The 25357-nt window shown below is 39.2% G+C and overlaps 1 pseudogene; it reads right to left on the bottom strand.

Annotated features, from left to right (window-relative positions):
- Positions 1–24114: 24114 nt before the first annotated feature.
- On the bottom strand, positions 24115–24209 carry LOC123953678 (annotated as a pseudogene).
- Between the last annotated feature and the right edge of the window lie 1148 nt (positions 24210–25357).

The following is a 25357-nucleotide window of genomic DNA, read 5'->3' as shown; positions in this document are numbered from 1 at the left end:
AGTGCCAGCTGCATACGATCAAATGACCCCACTCAACATCATATGGGAAGAAGAGTCATCTGACTGAGTGGTTAGGTTAAATTCCTAACCCACAGGGCACCTGGAAAGCTCAGTCGGTTAAGCTGGGCCCTGGAACCTGCTTAAGATTTTCTCTCTCTCTCTCTCTCTCTCTCTCTCCCCCTCTGCCCTTCCCCACACCTACTTACACTCTCTCTCAAAAAAAAAAAAAAAAAAATTCCTAACCCACAAAATCGCAAGATATGATAAAATAGTTGTTGTTTTATTTGGGGTTGTTTGTCAAGCAATTGGATAAACAATGGATAACTGGAACAACGGTCCAACAATATGTGAACTGATGATTCACATAAAAAAGAAAATACCTAATTTATATATACAAATCTTTAATCTTGCAAGCACAGCATACAGGAACCCACAATGCTATTTTTGGGTGCAGAGTTCATGTGATCTTTTTGAAAGGTAATTTGGTAATACGCATTCAAATATAAAATTTGCAGACCTTTTATCTAGAAATTTCACTGCTAGGTATTCCTTCTAAGGAAATAACCCACTAAGGGCCAATGATCTGTATATAACGATATTTTCTGCAGAGTTATATATAACAGAGAAAAATTGGAAACAGTCTAAATGCTCATCAGCATAGGACTGGTTAAATAAAATACACACACCCCTCCAATGACATTGTATTCAGGTACCAAAAGGGATGTCTGGAAGATATAAACCAAAGTGGTTATGTTTATCTCTAAGGCCTAGAATTATGGGAGACTTTCGCTTTCTGCTTTATACCCTTGCCCCATTATATATTTGTTTTATTAGTGCTCTCTCCCTTCCTCTCTCTCAAATGAATAATCTTAAAAAAAAAAAAAAACCCTACTCCAGTTATCTAGAGAACTGGACAAGCCTTTCTTATTTGGATTGACTTCCACTTAAACATGTAGCTATGGTAACAACTGTGCGTCGCCAGAGAACTCTTATTTGGAGGAGAACTCTTTCATTTTCAAAGCAGCTACATGTATGTGTCTTCTTATCTGTCTGAATCAACTATTCATTCCATTATTAAACACAGCTTCTTCTTAAACTGTTTCAGAAGCAGGCTGATACATATTTAAGAGACGTGGAATCTCTCTTCCTCTCTCTCACAAAAATAAACAAATCAAATCTTTAAAAAGGGGGTGTGGGGTGTGTCTGGATGGCTCAGTCTGTTGAGCATCTGCTTAGGCTCGGGTCATGATCCCAGGGTCCTGGGACAGAGTCCCGCATTGGGCTCCGTGCTCAGCAGGGAGTCTGCTTCTCCCTCTGTCCCTCCCCCCACTTGTGTGCGTGTTCTCTCTCTCTCTCTGATCCACTCTCTCACAAAAATAAATAAATAAAATCTTAAAAGAGATGTCGATTACTCAGAATGGAGGGAAAGCAATCCGATGGATTTGGGAGCATTGAAGAGGAGATGGGAGACCAGCAGAAATGTAATGGCGCTGCTTCCGGAGAAGACAGTGATAGGTAAGGAAGTCTCCCACTGTTTTGATTTTAAGGAATTACCAGTCAAGAGCTATTTTTTTTTCTTCATAAAAGTAGAAACATCTTAATTTTTCTTGACACAAGTTTATTGCTAAAATTCATATAATATGAAGGAATTAATAGCCCCCTCATACCTCCTGTTTATAATCCCATACCCCCAGAGATAAATGCTGTTACCAGTTTATTCTGTGCACTTACAGATATTTTATAGATATATAGTTTACACACACACACACACATATCTGATATGTATGTATGTATGCATGGGTGTAGATATTTAATTTTTAAACACAAATGGGGTCTCTATCAGTTAGGATTAGATTTGGCAACATGTAACAAAAACTTTTAAAAATACGATGTGAACAAAATAAATGTTCACTTCTCTCTCACAAGAAAAACAAAACAAACAAACAAAAAAAAACAGGAGGTAGGTAGTCCAGGGCTGATTGGTGGCTTCACAGTCATGAGGAAGCTGTCACCTCCCATTTTCTCATTCTATAATCCCTACAGTATGGTTTTTGTCTTCCTGGTACAAGATGGTCCAAACCTCAAATATTACATTCCAAGCAGCATAGGTGAGGAATAAGGACACAACTGTCCTTTTTAAGGAAACTCCTGATTACACCTCATTGACCAGAAATTAGTCATCTTTGCAAGGGAGACAGGGAATATAATCTTTCAGCTGAGTGACATTGTGCCTAGCCAAGCAAAACGGTCTCTTGATTTGAAGAAGTAGAAGGTTATTTCACAGGGAACTGACATTCTCTCCCAATGTCATACTATTCTTAATGTTCTATAACCTGCATTTTCTTTCTTTCTTTTTTTAAAGATTTTATTTACTTATTTGACAGAGAAAACAGACAGAGAGAGGGAACACAAGCAGGGGGAGCGAGAGAGGGAGAAGCAAGATTCCCGCAGAGCAGGGAGCCAGATGCAGGGCTTGATCCCAGAACCCTGGGATCATGACCTGAGCTGAAGGCAGACGCTCAACAACTGAGCCACCCAGGCACTCCTATGACCTGCATTTTCTGCTTAATATATTTTTAAGAGCTGCACTCTGTTACATTCTATTACATAACATTCTATTACATAACAATTACATGACTATTCTCAGTTGTTTTATTTCTTCTTGGTTTAACTAAATCCTTATCAAAGGGTATCTGAGTTGTTTTATTTCTTTTTTTCCTCCCAGAAAGATATTTTCTACTCCTTGTATGTGAAAAACATTGAAGACAATTTCCACAATACCATTAACTTCTGGGCTTATACCTCTCTAAACATTTCTAACTGTGCACTCACTTCAGTGCAATGTGCACTTACTAGAAGCCACTTTCCTTTCCTGTACTTTGTATATAATGCTCCTTGAGGCTCAGACCAGAGCCCTTCTTATCAATTCCTATGGCTTCAAATCTCTGTTAGTGGGTCCTACTGAGTACATAATCTTTAGCCCACTTCTAGGAATTTGTCCTACAGATACACCTTCAAATGTCAAAAAATATATATTCATGAATTCTCATTAAAGCATTATTGGTAGTAACAGCAAAAACAGCCACAAAGGCAGAAAAAAATCCTGGTTTTCATTAGAGGAGTCAAATAAATTCTGCTACATTTATGTAATAGGATACAATGCAACCATTAAAAACCACTGATATATAGGTACTACTATGCAAATTTATCCAAGACATCTTAGTGGAGGTAAAAATAAGATGCAAAGCAATATGCATAACATTATCATATTTGTGTTAAAAAATAAACAAAAAAAGGGTGTACAAACACATTCTGTAAAACTTGACCTTCATATTGTAAGTGGATCTAAAAAAACTCAGTGGCCCAAGATATGAGTTTCCATTACCATGAGGTTAATGAAATTACCCCACCTGGAGTTAGGGTCCAGTTTGGAAACCCAAATCCTAACTAATCTAGTCCTAACTGCAGTTTGGTGCTACCTGGTGGCAGTAATCCACTCCAGTTTAAATATTCCTGGGTGCAGCTTCTAGAAAAGCAGTAGTGCTTCCAGAAATCCTATGATTAATTGGCTCCATTTTGCTAAGGGGATTGGGCCCAGAAAATAATGAAGATATGGAAGCCCACTTTTTTGCCTCCCCATTTCCTGAGTAGGACAGCCTGTTGACTTCCTTTCCTTCCCACCCACCGTATCTTGCCTTCCCATCGGAAAGCCTGGGCTGAGACAGAACAAGACCTCAATTCATTGTATCAGAATCTAAGCTTCCCCAGGGCCCACTCTGCCAGTTGCATTGCATATGCTTACATTTCTAAGTTCTGCTGTTTTCTTTACATTAGTATGTCTTTTATTTTTTATTTTTTTTAAAGATTTTATTTATTTATTTGACAGACAGAGATCACAGGTAGGCAGAGAGGCAGCCAGAGAGAGAGAGGAGGGGAAGCAGGCTCCCCGCTGAGCAGAGAGCCAGATGCGGGGCTCGATCCCAGGAGCCTGGGACCACGACCTGGGCCAAAGGCAGAGGCTTTAACCCACTGAGCCACCCAGGTGCCCTAGTATGTCTTTTTAAAAGTAAAATTAGTAGACCTGGAAGGAACTGCTGAACTGGAGGAAATAGTGGTTATGAACAGATAAGCTATGGTTGAAACCACTTGATTAATAGTATTTATTTATTTTTTTTAAAAGATGTTATTTATTTATTTGCGAGTGAGAGAAAGAGAAGCACACTTCCTGCTAAACAGGGAGCCCCGATGCGGGGCTCGATCCAAGACCATGAGAACATGACCTGAGCATCCCTGATTAATAGTATTTAAAACACACACACACACACGCATGCACACACACACAAGATGCCTATCAAAGTGCTGATGCTGGAGGCAGGGTTACCCCAAGGGGGCAATGAAGAGATTGACATAAAGCTTCCCACAGTCCTAATTGGAAAGTCTCCAGCTTCTCTGCTGACAAGTGACATAGAAAGGACATCAAGTGACCTTACCAAAAAACTAAAGGGAGCATTTGCTGATTCAAAGACCCTCATCCAAAGATGATCCAGGTCCCCAAACTTGTCACTTAGTATCTCCACTTACCACTGGATACCAAGAACCAGAATGATTTGGGGGGAATTAGGAGTCTTTTTTGTTTTTTTTAAGAGTTTATGTATTTATTTGACACAGAGAGAGAGACGGAGAGAGAGAGAGAGCGTGTGAGCATAAGCAGGGCAAGGAGGAGAAGAAGAAGAAAAAGCAGGCTCTCTGATGAGCAGTGGCCCACCCCAGGACTCTGGGATCATGACCTGAGCCAAAAGCAGATGCTTAACCGACTGAACCGCTCAGGTACCCCGGGAATTAAGAGTCTTACCATGATTCCTGCATATCTAGAAGACCAAAAGCTGGCAATGCAACATGTGGAAGGCATCCCAGGGGATCACAGTGAGGTCAGCTTCATACCACCACTTCAGGTGAAACCAACAGGCTGCCCACTCTGTTTCTGTGGTTACCAGGCCAGACTGACTGAATGGGTGATAGAATGTGTGAGTAGCAGAGTGTATTTCAAGGACTCAGTGATCATGGACAGGAGATATGGTGTATAACTGTAATGCCTATTGAAAATTGAAATCCATGGCTGAGTGGCTTTGTGTCTTAAGCCTTTTTTTTTTTTTCCACATTTCTTATATTTGAAGAAAAAATATTTGTACTTTTTCTCAATTCCTTTTTCTTTTGTTCTATTTTGCTTAACAATCATATTAAGAATTGTTAAGAATTTTTCCTTGTTTCCCTTAGGAAATTAACAATAGTTATTTTTTTTTTCCAACTTGAATGACTTTTACTAATGAAATCTAGAGCAATTTAAGAATAAAAATCAGCAACAGTATAACAGATTATACTCACCACATGAAACAAATTGAACATTTGATGAGAAAGGATTATTTGCATAGTTTTTACATTTTAAATGCAAAGGCAAAGAAAGAGTAACAGTGGAGAATCTCTGAAGATACCACTTTAAACAAGTAATCTAAGTAAACCCTGTTAGTAATGGGATAAATTGAAATCATGTACCATGTGATAAGATAAAATTAAAGAAAAATTTTTGAGATATTAATGCCAATATGTCATTCAATAATGACCTATATCTAATCACTGGAATGTATAAGAAAAACCCACAGTAATACACATTTTGCAAAATAACTTGCCTGTAATTTTTAAGTTTCAAAGTCATGAAAGGCAAAGAAAGCTGGAAACATATCAGCTTGAAAGAAACTGAAACAACTCTATTTAGCTTGTGATCCTGGGTTAGATCCCTCTGTGATAAAGAATATTATGGGGTAAATTAGCAAACTTCAAGTGGGATCTCTTGGTTGAATAGAGTAATGAATCAATATTAATTTCCTGATTTTGAAGGCTGACCTATGGTTACGTAGGAGAATGTCAACAATAGTTATTTTAAATCAAAAGACATACAGATCATTTTCTAAAAATCATGTGTTAGCATAGTTAATCATGGAAATATTCTTTAGGCAAGGCAGTTGTTTAGTTTTTTTTTTAAGGTGATTAGATTATATGCCATACAAAGGGGAATTCATAGCAGGAATTCATAGAAAATTCATTTGGGGATTCTTCTGTTATTCTCAGCAATCTTATTTCTCAGAATTTTTCTTTATTGCAAAATTCTATTTAAAATATGTTGTCCATGAGAGTGGCATTATTAATCCATAAATAGAACTTATTCTCTCTAAAACACTCATGGGTTACAAATATTCACATATAAGTCATGTTTTATTTCTATATAGGGGAATAAATGATTTTTAAAATTTGTTTATTTTATTCAGTGTAAAGATGTATCGAAAACTACACTGGCTTTATGATATATAAATTGGAGCACTTTCAGATTATTCTTCAAATATCTTGGGATGGCTGACTGATGTATGCATAATGCAAGTAATTTCTGTTTTAAATTTACATGTGACTTGTTTATGCTTAGTCATACGTAAGACACATGTTATTAATAAGAGCAAAGCAATAAAAAAAAACCATGAATTGTATTGAGATTAAAAACTGAAGCTATTTTTCAAGAGAGAAAAATTACTGAATGCAAAGCATTATTCCAAATGATTCAAAGTCACCACTTAGCATCAATAAAACTGAGCATGATTCGACTGTCCATACACAATCTCCCAACATTGTTAGATGTTTCATTCCTGCTTATTCCCACTGATAATTAAAGAAAAGATCAATGTTGATACCCAAAACTAAACAAAACAAAATCAAATCAAAACCATCAAAGCACAAGACAAAAGAAGGGCTAGTATTCTGGGGAGAGGGAGGATAGAAACAAAATACAGGTAACAACAAACTAACAAAGAAAACTTAACTGTGTATCTTTAATATCATTAATACAGTTTCTGTTTAATGACAATCTGAAATAGCAAATCCATGGAACTCAAACAATAGAATCTTTCCCCTTAAGCAAAAGGAAGTAAACACAGGAAACCTCTTCCTTCTGGACAAAACAGATACTGAAAACAGCTGTTAGTCAGGATGTGGAGAAAGGAGGGTGTGCGGGTGGGTAGGTGGTTTGGATCTACACATGTGCTGCTAACTCTCCTGAATTCTGATACTTCACTTCCACCCCCAACAACCCTTCCTTTATGCAGACTATGGGAGAGCTACCATTACTCATGGAAATGAACCAAATCCTCTCAGTATACTGGAACAGAAAAGATAGCTGCTCCTCTCTCTTCCAGAGCATCTGTACATAAAAACAGCCACTCCTTACAGGAAAAATAGAAATGAAAAGAAAAAATAAATTCACTAGGAAGCAAAGTATATAAAGACCAATATATATCTTTGAAATTTATAATTAACAGTGGATTTTTGTTCTGGGATATATATCCCATTAATCTAAATAATTTGGCATAGAATCTAGGACATAGCAGCCATTCAGTAAATATTTGCTGAGTGCGTGAATGAGTAAAAATATATCACATAGCCAATATTCTTAAACTGAGGACAGCAAGGTTATTGTTTCTCCTCCAACGAATTAAGTACACCTCCTGCCACAGCAATTCTAGTTTGCATTCAGTACACTTGAGGACATCAGGAACTAAAGTTATTATCTCAAAAAGAAATCAAATCTGTACACAAAGCAAATGTGTATTGTGCACCTACCGTGTTCGAGCCTCTGCACTTGGCAATCCTGGGTCACTACAAGAAGTGTAAAACAAGGGTGATGGGAAACACTGGCCAAATCAGTGAGGCAGCTAAGCCCACAGCAAATGCCCTTCCTGTGAAAACATCCTTGGCTGTCTGTCTGTCTTGCAGGGGGCCATGACCCCAACCACAGGCGACAGCAGGAATATCTGAAGGAGCACGAAGTCAGATGAGGTACCAAGGGAGCCAAATGGAAGGGACAAATGTAAACCACAGGGCTTCCTGCCCTACCCTGGATTTAAAAGGTTTATCATCCTCTGGTTCTCAAGAGCTCTCCTGTTTCATCAGCCATCCACAGAGGTGACTGAAATGTCATACCAGTTCTGAAAGGGTCAACATAGTTTTTTAAAAAAGCGATTCTCCTTGCAAATACCACGGACCAGTAATCCATTATGTGTTTATAGCAACTTGTTCATTCATTTGCCGATTGATAAAGGTTTCTAATTTTTGGCAATTGTGAAAAAGCCATTATAAACATTTATGAACAGGTTTTTGTGTGGCTATATACCTTATTTTCTCATGGGTAAATATCTAGAAGTGGGATTGCTGGGTCATATGTGTACGTGTATGTTTAACTTTTTTTAAATTTTTTTTAAATTTTTTTAAAATTTTTTTTGTGTATGTTTAACTTTTTAATAACTGCCAAACTCTTTTCTTTTTTTACCTCTCACCCCTATAACTGCCAAACTGTTTTTTTCAAGAGTCTATACATTTTGCATTCACACCAGTGATGCATGTGAGGTTCCAACTGCCCTGTATCTTCACTAGCACTTTGTGTTATCGGTTGCTTTAAAAAAATTTTTTTGATGGGGAGTGTGTTGTAGTGGTTTTCATCGGCATCTCCCTGGTAACTAATGATGTTGAGCATCTTCTCATATGCTAAGTGGAGAGGTGGTTTGGAACCACAATATTTGCCATTTGTTTTGAATATTTGTTTACCTTATAATATTTGAGTGTTTGCTAGACAAATTAAAATTATATTTAGTGATAATTTGAAACCCAGCATGATGTTAGATCTTTTTTCTCTACAATATACCTTAATACTTTAACTGTCGGGACCAAGCTTTGAGGGTTTTTTGGTTTGTTTGTTTGTTCATTTCTTTTGTGAGGTTTTTGTTGTTGTTGTTGTTTTGTTTTTTTTTTGTTTTTTGTTTTTTGTTTTTTATTTATTTGACAGAGAGAGATCACAAGTAGGCAGAGAGGCAGGCAGAGAGAGAATGAGAGGGAAGCAGGCTCCCTGCGGAGCAGAGAGCCCGATGCGGGACGCGATCCCAGGACCCTGAGATCATGACCTGAGCCGAAGGCAGCGGCTTAAACCACTGAGCCACCCAGGTGCCCTGTTTTTTGTTTTTTTGCAGGCTAGAATAAAATCCAGACCCCCAGACCCCAGGCTTCCAGGTTGTAGCCTTTGAGTGTCTCAAGAGGAAGAGATATTACATTAGGGCCTCTCTGTCGTTGAAGGGAATGAATGCCAATCCCGAAACCTTCATGCAACTGAGTCCTCAAAACCTTAACTCTGTGTCTCAGTGACTGCTTTCAGTGGGTTGCCAAAAAGCCTCAGAACCAAATTTCAGCCCTTGGATTCCAGGATATATTGTGGGTCATTTCCCAAGATCTCAGTGAAGCTCTGCCTTTCAGTTTCCTTTTGACTATCAGTAAATCCTCCTTTGGTTCACCTTTTTGAACTATAATAATTTCCTTGTTCTAATTTCTTACTATCTCATTAGGTCTCCAATGCATGCAAGAATGTGTGTGTGTGTGTGTGTGTGTGTGTGTGTGTGTTTCAGCTTTTTCAATTGTCTTGAATGGGAGGTACAGTTGAAATCCTCTAGTCTATCAGCGCTTGAATCTTAAATGAGAGGTTGTTCTAGGAAGTTTTCAGTGTAACTGGAATAGAGTGTGTACAAGGAGAACAGGGGGCATGAGATTAAAAATGTGGAGTCAGAGAGGTAGCTGAGGGTAATGTCAGGTAGTAATGTCAGGTCATACTGTTTTTTATTTTACTCTGAATGAGTAGCAATTAAATGTTTTGAGTAAAAGGGTGACTTGATCTTACCTGCAAGTTAAATAGATCCTTTTGGCCTCTATGTTGAGAATAGACTGTGGTGGGGAAGGGGAAGGAAAAGAGGGTCCCATTAGGAAGTTATTGAAATAATTCAGGTGAGGGGGTGAAGCATGATGAAAACTGGGACCAAGAAAATAGCAATGGTGGTGGTGAAATGTGTTGAGATTTTTTTTTAAAGATTTTATTTATTTGATGGAGAGAGAGATCACAAGTAGGCAGAGAGGCAGGCAGAGAGAGAGGAGGAAGCAGGCTCCCTGCGGAGCAGAGAGCCCAATGCGGGGCTCGATCCCAGGACCCTGAGATCATGACCTGAGCCGAAGGCAGTGACTTAATCCACTGAGCCACTCAGGTGCCCCTGTGTTGAGATTTTTTATATGCAGTATTTTGCCTGTAAAACTAATAGGATTTACTGATGCATATAGGGTACAGAGAAAGACATGAAATAGGTATTTGCCTGGGCAACTGGAAAGACAAAGCTCATTTCCTGAGATGTAGAAGACTGTTCAGGAGAGGTTTGTCAGTGGAGCAATCGATGATGTTGTAGAATCAGGAGTTTGATTTGGGATGCGTTAAGTTTGAAATCCCTATTAGATATTTGAGTGAAAGTGTGAATAGATGGTTGGCCATGAGCTTGTAATTTAGGAAAGAGGTTGGGCTAGAAATGTAAGTTTGGGAATTATGGGTGTGTAGAAGCTTTCAAAGCTAAGAGACTGTGGATGGTGTTATCTACAGAGTAAATAAAGAATTTAAAAGTTCTTGGGCTAAACCCTTAAGTTTCCTAACACTTAGCAGTCATTAGATAAAGAGCAGCTGACCAGCCAGTGGAATAGAAGGAAAATCAAGAGAAATTGATGTCTCAAGCCAAATGAAGGTTTTAAGAAGGAAGCATGATCAACAGTTCTGGGAGGTGCAAATAAAGCCATGGGTTAAATAGTGTTCAGGTCATTGATGACGTGGACAGGGGCTATTTCAGTAAATGAGATTGTTAAAAGGAAAACATCCTTCTTTTTCTTTAAAAATAGTTTTTATCAAGTTTAACACAAAAGGTGAAGTTTATTGTACCAAAATGAGATTGACTAATTTTCCTCTGAGCAGTTAATGTGAATTACATTGATAAGCTAATTACTCAAAGAGGTTTTACTTATTCTGGATAATCTCATCATTACTTAAATTAGGGCTTTTAATGCCCTAGAAAGACATACCTTCAATTGAGAAGGAAAAGGTAAACTTTAGAAAAGTAAATCCAAACAATAAATGGGATTTGACAAAACTAGCTTTAGAATGACATCTGTTCTTTGAGCAAAACCCAAGAAAAACAATTCTAGTAGGACCCCCAGGGCAGCAGCAAGTAGCAGTCTTGCATGCTGTCATCTCCACAGATAGAAGTGCTTCCCTATCCCTCCCATGAAAAACATGTCCCTTTATTTATCTGAAGCATTATTTCTTTGGCCTCAGAAATAGCTTTGTGTACTCCAATTTCTGAATTGTTTTTTTTTTTATTTTTCATATTCTCAAATTCCTCTTATTTATCTAATATTCTCATATTTTGTGATATGGGAACAGGTAGGTATTACATAATTTTTGAGCTCTTATAAAAAATAAAAGTAACATTTAGAATCTTAAAAGAACACAAACAAGCTTTCATGTCTACAATTTCTCAAACATTTTCTTGAATAAAAAATAATAATAAAACATTGAATACTACATAGAATTATTTCTAAATTCTGTATACCACTATAATTAGTTCTTTCAAACTTTGGTTTAAACGTAACTTTCTTTTCCCCAATACATTAGAGAATGTATTTATTCTCTAAATTTCCATACAGAATAAGAAATTAATTATTCATTCATCAGAAATAGCTCCCGGTTGTCTTTCATTTAAAATTTTTGTTTCAATCAAATATTAGATATGTTTAAGCTATTTAAGATATTTTAAATTGGGAATGGTTCCTTTTTTTTTAAAGATTTTATTTATTTATTTGACAGACAGAGATCACAAGTAGGCAGAGAGGCAGGCAGAGAGAGAGGAAGGGAAGCAGGCTCTCTGCTAAGCAGAGAGCCTGATGCAGGGCTCAATCTGAGGACCCTGGGATCATGACCTGAGCCAAAGACAGAGGCTTTTTAACCCACTGAGCCACCCAGGTGCCCCCAATTGTTTTTTAAAGGCTTTCTTTATTTATTTGAGAGAAAGGGGGAGTGAGAGAGCAAACATGAGAAGGGAGAAGGTCAGAGGGAGAAACAGACTCCCCTCAGAGCAGGGAGCCCAATGGGGGGCTCAACCCAGGACTCCGGGATCATGACCTAAGTCGAAGGCAGTGGCTTAACCAACTGAGCCACCCAGGTGCCCCTGGGAATGGTTCGTTTTTAAAGCCCATTTTGATACCTTTATGGGCACAGAAAATCTTTTAGTTTGAAGAAAAATAAGGCAAACTAATAGCATGGTTACAATATACCAGTGTTTAAGAATGATAACGTTGGAGACCATCACACTTGGTTTAAATTCCACATCTTCTACTAAATAGTTTCATAACCTTGAAGTCAGCCACTCAATCTTTCTTAACCTCATTCCTCATCTATAAATGGGGATAAGAATACCTGCCTCACAGGATTATTATGACGATTTTACAAGATAGTATATGAAAAACACTTAATACAGGGCCAAGACTTGGGTAGGTGCTGAATAAAAAATTACTATTAAGAGTGTATTGGGAGGAGTGTGCAAGATGGCGGAGAAGTAGCAGGCTGAGACTACATCAGGTAGCAGGAGATCAACTAGATAGCTTATCTAAACATTGCAAACACCAACAAATCCAACGGGAGATCGAAGAGAAGAAGAACAGCAATTCTAGAAACAGAAAATCAACCACTTTCTGAAAGGTAGGACTGGCAGAGAAGTGAATCCAAAATGACAGGAAGATAGACTGCGGGGGGGAGGGGCCGGTTCCCGGCAAGCAGCAGAGCAATGGAGCACAAAATCAGGACTTTTAAAAGTCTGTTCCACTGAGGGACACCCAGGTCCCGCAGGGTCACAGAAGGATCGGGGGTGTCAGAGTGTCGCAGAGCTCCCAGGTATTAGAACGGGGAGGCCGGCTACAGAGACAGAGCCAAGGACTGAACTCTCAGCTCGGGGTTACCTTGAACCGGTCGCGGGCTGGGTGAGCTCGGAGTGTGGCTGGAGGCCAGGATACGGGAGTGATTGGGCACTGTTCTCTGGGGGTGCACTGAGGAGTGGGGCCTCAGGCTCTTGGCTCCTCTGGGCCGGAGACTGGAAGGCCACCATTTTCATTCCCGTCCTCCAGAATTCAATGGAAAGCATTCAGGGAACAAAAGCTCCCGAAAGCAAACCCGAGCAGATTACTTAGTCTGGTCCTTGGTAAGGGCGGTACAATTCCGCCTCAGGCAAAGAACCTTGAGAGTCACTACAACAGGCCCCTCCCCCAGAAGAGCAACAAAAAATCCAGCCAGGACGAAGTTCATCTACCAAGGAAAGCAGGTTCAATACTTAGGACAGCAGCAGAATTCCAGAGGAGGAGAAAGCAAAGCACAGAACTCATGGCTTACTCCCCGTGATTCTTTAGTCTTGCAGTTAATTCAATTTTTTTTCAACTTTTTTTTCTTTCTTTTTTCTTCTTCTGCTAAATTTTTTTAAACTTTTACCCTTTTCTTTTTTAACGTTCTTTAACTAGTTTATCTAATATATATATTTTTTCTTTCTTTTTTATATTTTTTCTTTGTTTTCTTTTTTTAATTTTTTTCTTTTTTTTTCCTGAACCTCTTTTTATCCCCTTTCTCCACCCCCGCCCCCATGATTTGGGATCCCTTCTGCTTTGGTTAAAGTGCATTTTTCTGAGGTCTTTGCCACCCTTTTAGTATTTTATTTACTCCTTCATATCCTTTTATCTGGACAAAATGACAAGGCGGAAAAATTCACCACAAAAAAAAGAACAAGAGGCAGTACCGAAGGTTAAGGACCTAATCAACACAGACATTGGTAATATGTCAGATCAAGAGTTCAGAATGACGATTCTGAACGTTCTAGCCAGGCTCAAAAAAGGCATGGACGATATTAGAGAAACCCTCTCTGGAGATATAAAAGCCCTTTCTGAAGAAATTAAAAAACTAAAGTCTAACCAAGTTGAAATCAAAAAAGCTATTAATGAGGTGCAATAAAAAATGGAGGCTCTCACTGCTAGGATAAATGAGGCAGAAGAAAGAATTAGTGATACAGAAGACCAAATGACAGAGAATAAAGAAGCTGAGCAAAAGAGGGACAAACAGCTACTGGACCACGAGGGGAGGATTCAAGAGATAAGTGACACCATAAGATGAAACAACATTAGAATAATTGGGATTCTAGAAGAAGAAAGAGAGAGGGGAGCAGAAGGTCTATTGGAGAGAATTATTGGAGAGAATTTCCCTAATATGGCAAAGGGAACAAGCATCAAAATCCAGGAGGTGCAGAGAACCCCCCTCAAAATCAACAAGAATAGGCCCACACCCCATCACCTAATAGTAAAATTTACAAGTCTTAGTGACAAAGAGAAAATCCTGAAAGCAGCCCAGGAAAAAAAGTCTGTAACATACAATGGTAAAAATATTATATTGGCAGCAGACTTATCCACAGAGACCTGGCAGGCCAGAAAGAGCTGGCATGATATATTCAGAGCACTGAACGAGAAAAACATGCAGCCAAGAATACTCTATCCAGCTAGGCTATCATTGAAAATAGAAGGAGAGATAAAAAGCTTCCAGGACAAACAAAAACTGAAAGAATTTGCAAACACCAAACCAGCTCTACAGGAAATATTGAAAGGGGTCCTCTAAGCAAAGAGAGAGCCTAAAAGTAGAAGACCAGAAAGGAACAGAGACAATATACAGTAACAGTCACCTTACAGGCAATATAATGGCGCTAAATTCATATCTCTCAATAGTTACCCTGAATGTTAATGGGCTAAATGCCCCAATCAAAAGACACAGGTTATCAGAATGGATAAAAAACCAAAACCCATCTATATGTTGCCTACAAGAAACTCATTTTAGACACGAAGACACCTCCAGATTTAAAGTGAGGGGGTGGAAAACAATTTACCATGCTAATGGGCATCAGAAGAAAGCTGGGGTGGCAATCCTTATATCAGATCAATTAGATCTTAAGCCAAAGACTATAATAAGAGATGAGGAAGGACACTATATCATACTCAAAGGGTCTGTCCAACAAGAAGATCTAACCATTTTAAATATCTATGCCCCTAACGTGGGAGCAGCCAACTATATAAACCAATTAATAACAAAATCAAAGAAACACATCAATAATAATACAATAATAGTAGGGGACTTTAACACTCCCCTCACTGAAATGGACAGATCATCCAAGCAAAAGATCAACAAGGAAATAAAGGCCTTAAATGACACACTGGACCAGATGGACCTCACAGATATATTCAGAACATTTCATCCCAAAGCAACAGAATACACATTCTTCTCTAGTGCACATGGAACATTCTCCAGAATAGATCACATCCTGGGTCACAAATCAGGTCTCAACCAGTATCAAAAGATTAGGATCATTCCCTGCGTATTTTCAGACCACAACGCTCTGAAGCTAGAACTCTATCACAAGAGGAAATTTGGAAAGAACCCAGATACATGGAGACTAAACAGCATCCTTCTAAAGAATGAATGGGTCAACCAGGAAATTAAAGAAGAATTGAAAAAATTCATGGAAACAAATGATAATGAAAACACAACGGTTCAAAATCTGTGGGATGCAACAAAGGCAGTCCTGAGAGGAAAATATATAGCGGTACAGGCCTTTCTCAAGAAACAAGAAAGGTCTCAAGTACACAACCTAAGCCTACACCTAAAGGAGCTGGAGAAAGAAAGAAACCCTAAACCCAGCAGGAGAAGAGAAATCATAAAGGTCAGAGCAGAAATCAATGAAATAGAAACCAAAAAAACAATAGAACAAATCAACGAAACTAGGAACTGGTTCTTTGAAAGACTCAATAAGATTAATAAACCCCTGGCCAGACTTATCAAAAAGAAAAGAGAAAGGACCCAAATAAATAAAATCATGAATGAAAGAGGAGAGATCACAACTAACACCAAGGAAATACAGACAATTATAAGAACATACTATGAGCAACTCTACGCCAACAAATTTGACAATCTGGGAGAAATGGATGCATTCCTAGAGACATATAAACTACCACAACTGAACCAGGAAGAAATAGAAAACCTGAACAGGTCCATAACCAGTAAGGAGATTGAAACAGTCATCAAAAATCTCCGAACAAACAAAAGCCCAGGGCCAGACAGCTTCCCAGGGTAATTCTACCAAACATTTAAAGAAGAACTAATTCCTATTCTCCTGAAACTGTTCCAAAAAATAGAAATGGAAGGAAAACTTCCAAACGCATTTTATGAGGCAAGCATCACCTAGATCCCAAAACCAGACAAGGATCCCACCAAAAAAGAGAACTACAGACCAATATCCTTGATGAACACAGATGCAAAAATTCTCACCAAAATAGTAGCCAATAGGATTCAACAGTACATTAAAAGGATTATTCACCACAACCAAGTGGGATTTATTCCAGGGCTGCAAGGTTGGTTCAACATCCGCAAATCAATCAATGTGATACAACACATTTATAAAAGAAAGATCAAGAACTATATGATACTCTCAATAGATGCTGAAAAAGCATTTGACAAAGTACAGCATCCCTTCCTGATCAAAATTCTTCAAGGTGTAGGGATAGAGGGCACATACCTCAATATTACCAAAGCCATCTGTGAAAAACCCACCACAAACATCATTCTCAATGGAGAAAAACTGAAAGCTTTTCCGTTAAGGTCAGGAACACGGCAGGGATGTCCATTATCACCACTGCTATTCAACATAGTACTAGAAGTCCTAGCCTCAGCAATCAGACAACTAAAAGAAATTAAAGGCATCCAAATTGGCAAAGAAGAAGTCAAACTATCACTCTTCGCAGATGATATGATACTATATGTGGAAAACCCAAAAGACTCCACTCCACAACTGCTAGAACTTGTACAGGAATTCAGTAAAGTGTCAGGATATAAAATCAATGCACAAAAATCAGTTGCATTTCTCTACACCAACAACAAGACAGAAGAAAGAGAAATTAAGGAGTCAATCCCATTTACAATTGCACCCAAAACTATAAGATACCTAGGAATAAACCTAACCAAAGAGGCTAAGAATCTCTATGCAGAAAACTATAAAGTACTCATGAAAGAAATTGAGGAAGACACAAAGAAATGGAAAAATGTTCCATGCTCCTGGATTGGAAGAATAAATATTGTGAAAATGTCTATGCTACCTAAAGCAATCTACACATTTAATGCAATCCCTATCAAAATACCATCCATTTTTTCAAAGAAATGGAACAAATAATCCTAAAATTTATATGGAACCCAGAAAAGACCTCGAATAGCCAAAGGAATATTGAAAAAGAAAGCCAAAGTTGGTGGCATCACAATTCTGGACTTCAAGCTCTATTACATAGTTGTCATCATCAAGACAGCATGGTACTGGCACAAAAACAGACACAGAGATCAATGGAACAGAATAGAGAGCCCAGAAATAGACCCTCAACTCTAGTCAACTCATCTTCGACAAAGCAGGAAAGAATGTCCAATGGAAAAAAAAAAAAAAACAGTCTCTTCAATAAATGGTGCTGGGAAAATTGGACAGCCACATGCAGAAAAATGAAATTGGACCACTTCCTTACACCACACACGAAAATAGACTCAAAATGGATGAAGGACCTCAATGTGAGAAAGGAATCCATCAAAATCCTTGAGGAGAACGCAGGCAGCAACCTCTTCGACCTCAGCCACAGCAACATCTGCCTAGGAACATTGGAAAAGTCAAGGGAAGCAAGGGCAAAAATGAACTTCATTAAGATCAAAAGCCTTTGCACAGCAAAGGAAACAGTTAACAAAACCAAAAGACAACTGACAGAATGGGAGAGGATATTTGCAAACGACATATCAGATAAAGGGGTAGTGTCCAATCTATAAGGAATTTAGCAACATCCAAAGAACAAACAATCCAATCAAGAAATGGGCAGAGCACATGAACAGACATTTCTGCAAAGAAGACATCCAGATGGCCAACAGACACATGAAAAAGTGTTCCACGTCACTCGGCATCAGGGAAATACAAATCAAAACCACAATGAGATATCACCTCACACCAGTCAGAATGGCTAAAATTAACAAGTCAGGAAATGACAGATGCTGTTGAGGATGCGGAGAAAGGGGAACCCTCCTACACTTTTGGTGGGAATGCAAGCTGGTGCAACCACTCTGGAAAACAGCATGGAGGTTCCTCAAAATGTTGAAAATAGAACTACCCTATGACCCAGCAATTGCACTACTGGGTATTTACCCTAAAGATACAAACGTAGTGATCTGAAGGGGCATGTGCACCCGAATGTTTATAGCAGCAATGTCTACGATAGCCAAACTATGGAAAGAACCTAGATGTCCATCAACAGATGAATGGATAAAGAAGAGGTGGTATATATACACAATGGAATACTATGCAGCCATCAAAAGAAATGAAATCTTGCCATTTGCGACGATGTGGATGGAACTAGAGGGTATCATGCTTAGTGAAATAAGTCAATCATAGAAGACAACTATCATATGATCTCCCTGATAAGAGGACGTGGAGATGCAACATGGGGGTTAGGGGGATAGGAGAAGAATAAATGAAACAAGATAGGATTGGGAGGAAGACAAACCATAAGTGACTCTTAATTTCACAAAACAAACTGAGGGTTGCTGGGGGGAGGGGGCATTAGGAGGAGGGAGGGGTTTTATGGACATTGGGGAGGGTATGTGCTATGGTGAGTGCTGTGAAGTGTGTAAACCTGGCGATTCACAGACCTGTACCCCTGGGGATAAAAATACATTATATGTTTATAAAAAAAATAAGACATAAATAAAAAATTTAAAAAAATTACTATTGAGGGGTGCTTGGGTGGTTCAGTGGGTTAAGCCTTTGCCTTCAGCTCAGGTCATGATCTCAGGGTCCTGGAATCGAGCCCTGCGTCGGGCTTTCTGCTCAGCAGGGAGCCTGCTTCTCCCTCTCTCTCTGCCTGCTGCTCTGCCTACTTGTGATCTCTCTCTCTGTCAAGTAAATAAATAAACTCTTTTTAAAAATTACTATTGATCACCATCATCATCATCATTAGAACAGGACAATCTCCAAAGTCAAGTAGCTCAAAAGAAAACAAAAAAGCTAAAGTATGATCATTGCCAAAGGTTAGAATTCGATTTCACAAGGGAGATATCTATATTAAGGCTTTAACAATAAAACACACTAAAGGAGAGAGGTCAGGATGATTCATTGCATTCCTTGTGCTGGATTCCAAGTGTTTTTATTTATATCTCTCAAGTTACCCTGACAACAACCCCAGAAGGGAGCTAGTATATGCCTACCTAATGGATGAGAAAATGGAAACTCAGAGGGGTGAAGTGATTTGGTCAAGACTATACAGCTGTTAATTTGCAGAATCACCACTCTACTCCAATTTGTTTGACTCCAAAGCTCTGTTTCAACTAAACTTCCAAAGTAGAGTCACTTTGGGGAGTATTTCAGCTGGACCACTCACCTCATCCAGACTACATCTGAATTGAAAACATGAGCTTGGGGGTAGCACAGTCTTTATCAACCCTCAACTTTTATTCTCTTATCCATAATCTAATCACACCAAAGGAACCCCAGAATTAAGAGAGTTAATAATAACACCTGCTGCCTGCATATAGCCTAACTCTCCTGGCTCGAATCTGCCAGCTCTTCTCTGGATGGAGTTAGAATATTTCACTACCCTGGATAGTGCTCTTCTCCATACTGAGCAAATTTGATGGAGCTGGACCGGGACTGACTATACCTCCCGTGGTCCTAGGAATGCAGTCGCAATAATTGCCAGTCAACTTTGGGCTGAAGAAGTTGCCTGACTCAGCAAGGCTGGCATTTCCTCCTACACAATTCTCTCCAGTTCGTTGGCAATGGTATCCAGGAGAAGCTGGAGAATTCTGATAACAGCTTGCTGGTTGGATTCCAGGAGAATAGCTCAGATTCTGCTGAAGACTCATCAGAAAGTGGAGAAATACTGACAAAGGAAATTCATGATAACCCCTTTGGAAACTTTGACTACCTCTACGGATGCCTTCACAACTATTTAAAGCACCATCTTGGAGCTAACTGAGACACCAGAAAATGAAACAAACCCCATGAATGGAAATTAACAATCAGGCTGTGACCCACTTAAGTAGGTGTTGTGCTGCTTGCCAAAGGCCTGCCAGAGAGCATACCCTGGGTTAATGGCTTGATGCCTTCCCTTTCATCACTTTTAGATGGAAATTACAATTGTCTCCTAATTGCCTTGCAGAACTGTGCCCTTTTCCTTCTTCACCTCCATTCTTGCTAGCTTTTCTTAACTGTTTAACTACTTCATAGAACACAACAAGCAAAGAACTAGGAAAGGTGATGGGCTCAAACGATTGTGGATATTGACATGTTGCTATATTTACCATACAATAAAGAAGACATGAATCTTGAGTGAAGACACTGTGTATTTGTGTAAGCTGTGGGCAATACTGGGCATACTCAGAGTGATTCATAAATGTTCTTTAAAGGTCTTTCAAGCTCAGGACCCAATCAACACCTCTAGTTACACTTTCTTTGCTGTTTAATCTATGCTCTTATCCAGCACTGTCCGATAGGAAAAAAATGTGAGTGACCTCTCTCATTTTAGTTTCTAGTACCCATCTTTTAAAAATTAAAAGAAGCTGGTGAAACTAATATTAATAATATATATTTTTAAAGATTTTATTTATTTATTTGACAGACAGTGACCACAAGGAGGCAGAGAGGCAGGCAGAGAGAGAGAGGAGGAAGCAGGCTCCCTGCTGAGCAGAGAGCCTGATGCGGGGCTCGATCCCAGGACCCTGGGATCATGACCTGAGCTGAAGGCAGAGGCTTTAACCCACTGAGCCACCCAGGCGCCCCAATAATATATTTTAACCCAATGTATCTAAAATGTTATTTTAACATGTAATCAATACAAAAATTTATTAATGACATCGATCGTTCTTTTTGGGGGGGGGTACCAAGGCTTCAGAATCTAGTGTGGGTTTTTTTTTAAAGATTTATTTATTTATTTGAGAGAAAGAGAGAGAGACAGCATGAGGGGCAGAGTCAAAGGGAGAGGAAGAGAGAATCTGAAATAGACTCTGCACCAAACATGAAGGCTGATGTGGGGCTTGATCTCAAGACTCTGAGACCGAAACCAAGAGTCAGGGGCTTAACCCACTGCACCATCCAGGTACTCCTGAAATCTAGTATATATTTTACACATACAGCTCCTTTCAATTCTAACTAGCCACACTTCAAGTGCTCATTAGCCTAACATAGTTAATGGTGACCTCATTGGACAGTATAGCTCCAAAGAATTTGGAAGAATAAATACATAAGGAAGTAGTATAAGTCCTCCAGAGGAAAGTAAACACAGAAGGATTTAAGACATCCTTGTTGCATAGGGTGCCTGGGTGGCTCAGTCAGTTGGACAGCTACCTTTGGCGTGGGTCATGGTCTCAGGGTCCTGGGATTGAGTCCCACATCAGACTCCTTGCTCAGCGGGGACCCTGCTTCTCCCCTGCCTGCCACTCCCCCTGCCTTCTGCCTGCTCTCTCCCTCTCTCGCTGTCTGTGTCAAATTAAAAGAAAAAAAAATCTTAAAAACCAAACAAACAAACTTTGGTCCCCAGGAGGGTGTGTTGGGAATCAATAGGAATTAACCCACACCATTTGGTCTAATTTTGAAGGAAGTAGGGGCTGAAAGGAGAAGATGTCCAAATTGTGAAATATCTTAAAGGCACAGAGCTTTACAAGCTAAGAGCTTCCTGCCAAGAAAAGGACAGTTTAAATGAGCCCATGAGAGTGATGAGAAGCATGAGGATGGGGGAGAGAAGGATCTATTACTTCTGAGACCCTTTCTAACTAAAGGTTTTATGATTCTATATTTCCTACCAACTTTGTTAATGAGTACTTTTGAAGTGTTTTTTTTTTTTTGCAAATGTTTGTTCTTTTTAAATAATTTAGCTATTCAATATAAAATGTCTACACTACAAATTCAGGGAATGAAAATTTAAGTGCCAATCCCACCCTAAACAGAGGAACATGGTTCCAAGTTTCTGGGGTTCACATAAAAGAAGGTTCTAACTTATTTGTAAGTACTTTGAATAGTTGCCACCCACTGGAATCTGAGAACCCAGGTCCTAGTTCAGCTCTCCTAGTTTAAAGAAATGACAACTTTGGACGAGTCTCTTAAACTCTCTACATATCATCTACATGATGGAAATAATAGTATCTATCACCCAAGCTTGGTGAAAGAATCTACTTAGATAATATGCAAAACTCCAACAAAATTCTCCATAAATGGGTAGTGATTATGCCTTGTTACTTTACAGTTTTGATTATTCACGTATAGCCATTCCCATCTAGTAAAATCTTTGGAATGGTTTCTTCCTGTTGGTGGAAATTTTCCTTAGAGCAACAGCCAAATAAGTGGCTATGTAAAATAGTATTTCTTTTAATTGCAAAGGGCTCCTTTCCAAAACAGCCACTTAGGAAAGAGAGCCACTGAAAAGTGATTCACGTCCTCTCATCGGCCCGTGGCAGGACCTGGCTTGTGTAGCAACATCAGACTTAACTGCGAAGAACCAGGACCAGACACATTCTTTGCCAGGGGGGTCCCAGCAGAGTTCTTGCAGACTGTTCTATGGCGTGCTGTGGCTCAAATTCAATTCTAAGCTCGAGTTGTATGACTAAAAGCCTAAAGGAGAAAAACAAAGAAACAAAACAAAACCCCCAAACAGCCTCAAAGTCCTCTGACAACAAGAAACCTGTGGCTATTGCTCTAGTAGGGCCAATGGGCCATGAGAGGCATTTTCATTTTGTAGCTCTCTTACTAACCAAAAACACAAGAGAGGTTTCCAAATAAATGTACATTCATGAAGAATAAGTCACAGCAGGGTGTGTGGATGGGAAGCAGCGCAAAATTTATTAGCCATCTCTGTTAAATACCATGCATTTAGAGGTCTCTTCAGAAAACAGTACCTACTCATAGGACTCACTTTCTTTTAAGTCACAGCTTTACATCATTGGCTTATTCTGGAGATAATATTGCTCATTCCCAAGGATTGCTCAGCATTTCTAAAATATCACACTGATTAGAGTACTTTGATAAGCTCCATTGTTCAGGGTCTTGGATCTCGATTCTTGACTGATAGGCCCCACCCAAGGAACTGATAGGCCACAGCCAAGGAATTTATTGACTTGTTTCTAACAAAATGGATAACTTCAGGGTCGAGAGCCTGGTTTCGAGCCACACAGACTAACCATCAGAACTTGGGCCCTACTAATTACTAGTTTGTGATCTTGACAAATTATTCTCTAAGTCTCAGTTTCTTCTTCTATCCACTATGGTTAAAAAGATATCTTCTTCATTAGGATTGTTATTAGGGTCAAATAGAAAGCCTATAAAGTGCTTAACATAGTGCCTGGCATGTGGTAATATTTCAATAAATGTTGGCTGTTTTCCTGTATAAGACTGGTGGGAATTGGGACGACTGGGTGGCTCAGTAGGTTGAAACCTCTGTCTTCGGCTCAGATCATGATCCCGGGGTGTCAGGATTGAGCCCCGCATCGGGCTCTCTGCTCAGTGGGGACCCTGCTTAATGCCCATCACTCAACTACCACAACCCGCCATCCACCACCCATTCCCCAACCCTCAGTTTATTTCCCAGGGTCAAGAGTCTCTTGCTCTTTGGTTTCTTCCCATTCAGTTTTCCTTCCCTTCCCCTATGATCCTCCTCTGCACTATTCTTATGTTCCACATATGAGTGAAACCATACGATAATTGTCTTTCTCTGATTGACTTATTTTCCTCAGCATAAATCCTCCAGTTCCATCCATGTCGTGTAAATGGTAAATATCCATCCTTTCTGATGGCTGAGAAATATTCCATTATATATATATATACCACGTCTTCATCCGTTCTTCTGTCGATGGACATCTCCGCTCTAAAAACAGGGAAAGCTTCATGGGACACCTGGGTGGCTCAGTTGGTTAAGCGGCTGCCTTCCGCTCAGGTCATGATCCCAGCGTCCTGGGATGGAGTCCCACATCCGGCTCCGTGCTCGGCGGGGAGCCTGCTTCTCTCTCTGTCTCTGCCTACCACTCTGCCTGTGCTCACTCTCTCTCTCTCTCTCTGACAAATAAATAAATAAAATCTTTAAAAAAAAAAAAACAGGGAAAGCTTCATGGATTTGCATGTCATTCTTGTTCAGGGGCCATGTTATCTTTCCAGTTTTAGTATATGTACTGCTGAAGAGAGCACAAAGAGCAAGACATCACAGACATTCTGGAAAAACAGTAACTCATTTTCTTCTTGAGACTTCTCCAAGGCTCAATGAAAATCAGACAACTATATGTGTTATATCAGTGCTATTGCCTGGGCTGTGAAAAGTGGGAAAATTTCATTTATTGCTATCTTCACTGCCTGGCCCAGGTTGGCTTTCTAGAAATAATCAGGAACGAATGAATGAAAGATCTAGCCTAAAGCATAACTGTGGCTCTTCATCAGTATCACAGAGATAATATTTTTAAAATATCTTCCATTATTTCCTTGGTAATTTTTTATTAATCCAGGAGTTATTTCTTTCCCACACATCCCAATTGCTTTAAAGATAAGCCAAGAAGAGTGCTGTCCTAGGGAAGGAGGTTAGCACCAATGCAAACAAATGTCTTTTTTTTTTTTAGTTTTTGAAAATCAGAAAAAGTTTTATAAAGTAACATTTTATTTTATTTTTTATTATAGTATAACTAATGTAAAGTGTTATATTAGTTTCGGGTATACAATATAATGATTCAACCATTCTACACATTTCTTACTACTCATCAAGGTAAGTGTATTCTTAATCCCCTTTATCTCCTTCACCCATCCCCCCACTCACCTCTCCTCTGGTAACCACCAATTTGTTCTCTGCATTTAAGAGTCTGGTTTTGGGGACTCCTGGGTGGCTCAGTTGGTTAAGCATCTGCCTTCAGCTCATATCATGATCCCGGGGTCCTGGGATCCAGTCCCACATCAGGCTCCTTGCTCAGCAGGGAACCTGCTTCTTCATCTGCCTGCTGCTCTTCCTCCTGCTTGTGCTCACACTCTCATTCTCTCTCTGTGACAAATAAACAAATAAAATCTTTAAAAAAAAGTCTGGTTTTGTTGTTTGTCCCCCTTTTCTTTATTCATTTGTTTTGTTTCTTCAATTCCACATCTGAGTGAAATCACATGGTATTTGTCTTTCTCTGACTTATTTCGCTACGTGTTGTATCCTCTAGGTCCATCCATCTTGTTGCAAATGGCAAGATTCCATTCTTTTTATGGCTGAGTAATATTTCATAGTATATATATACACCACATTTTCTATATCAGTTGATCTGTGAATGGACAATTGGGTTGTTTCCATACCTTGGTTATTGTGAATAATG

Source organism: Meles meles, chromosome 11, assembly GCF_922984935.1.
Source record: "Meles meles chromosome 11, mMelMel3.1 paternal haplotype, whole genome shotgun sequence".
Lineage (NCBI taxonomy): Eukaryota > Metazoa > Chordata > Mammalia > Carnivora > Mustelidae > Meles > Meles meles.
Note: the sequence above shows the minus strand (reverse complement) of the source record. Positions and strands in the feature narration are given on the sequence as shown.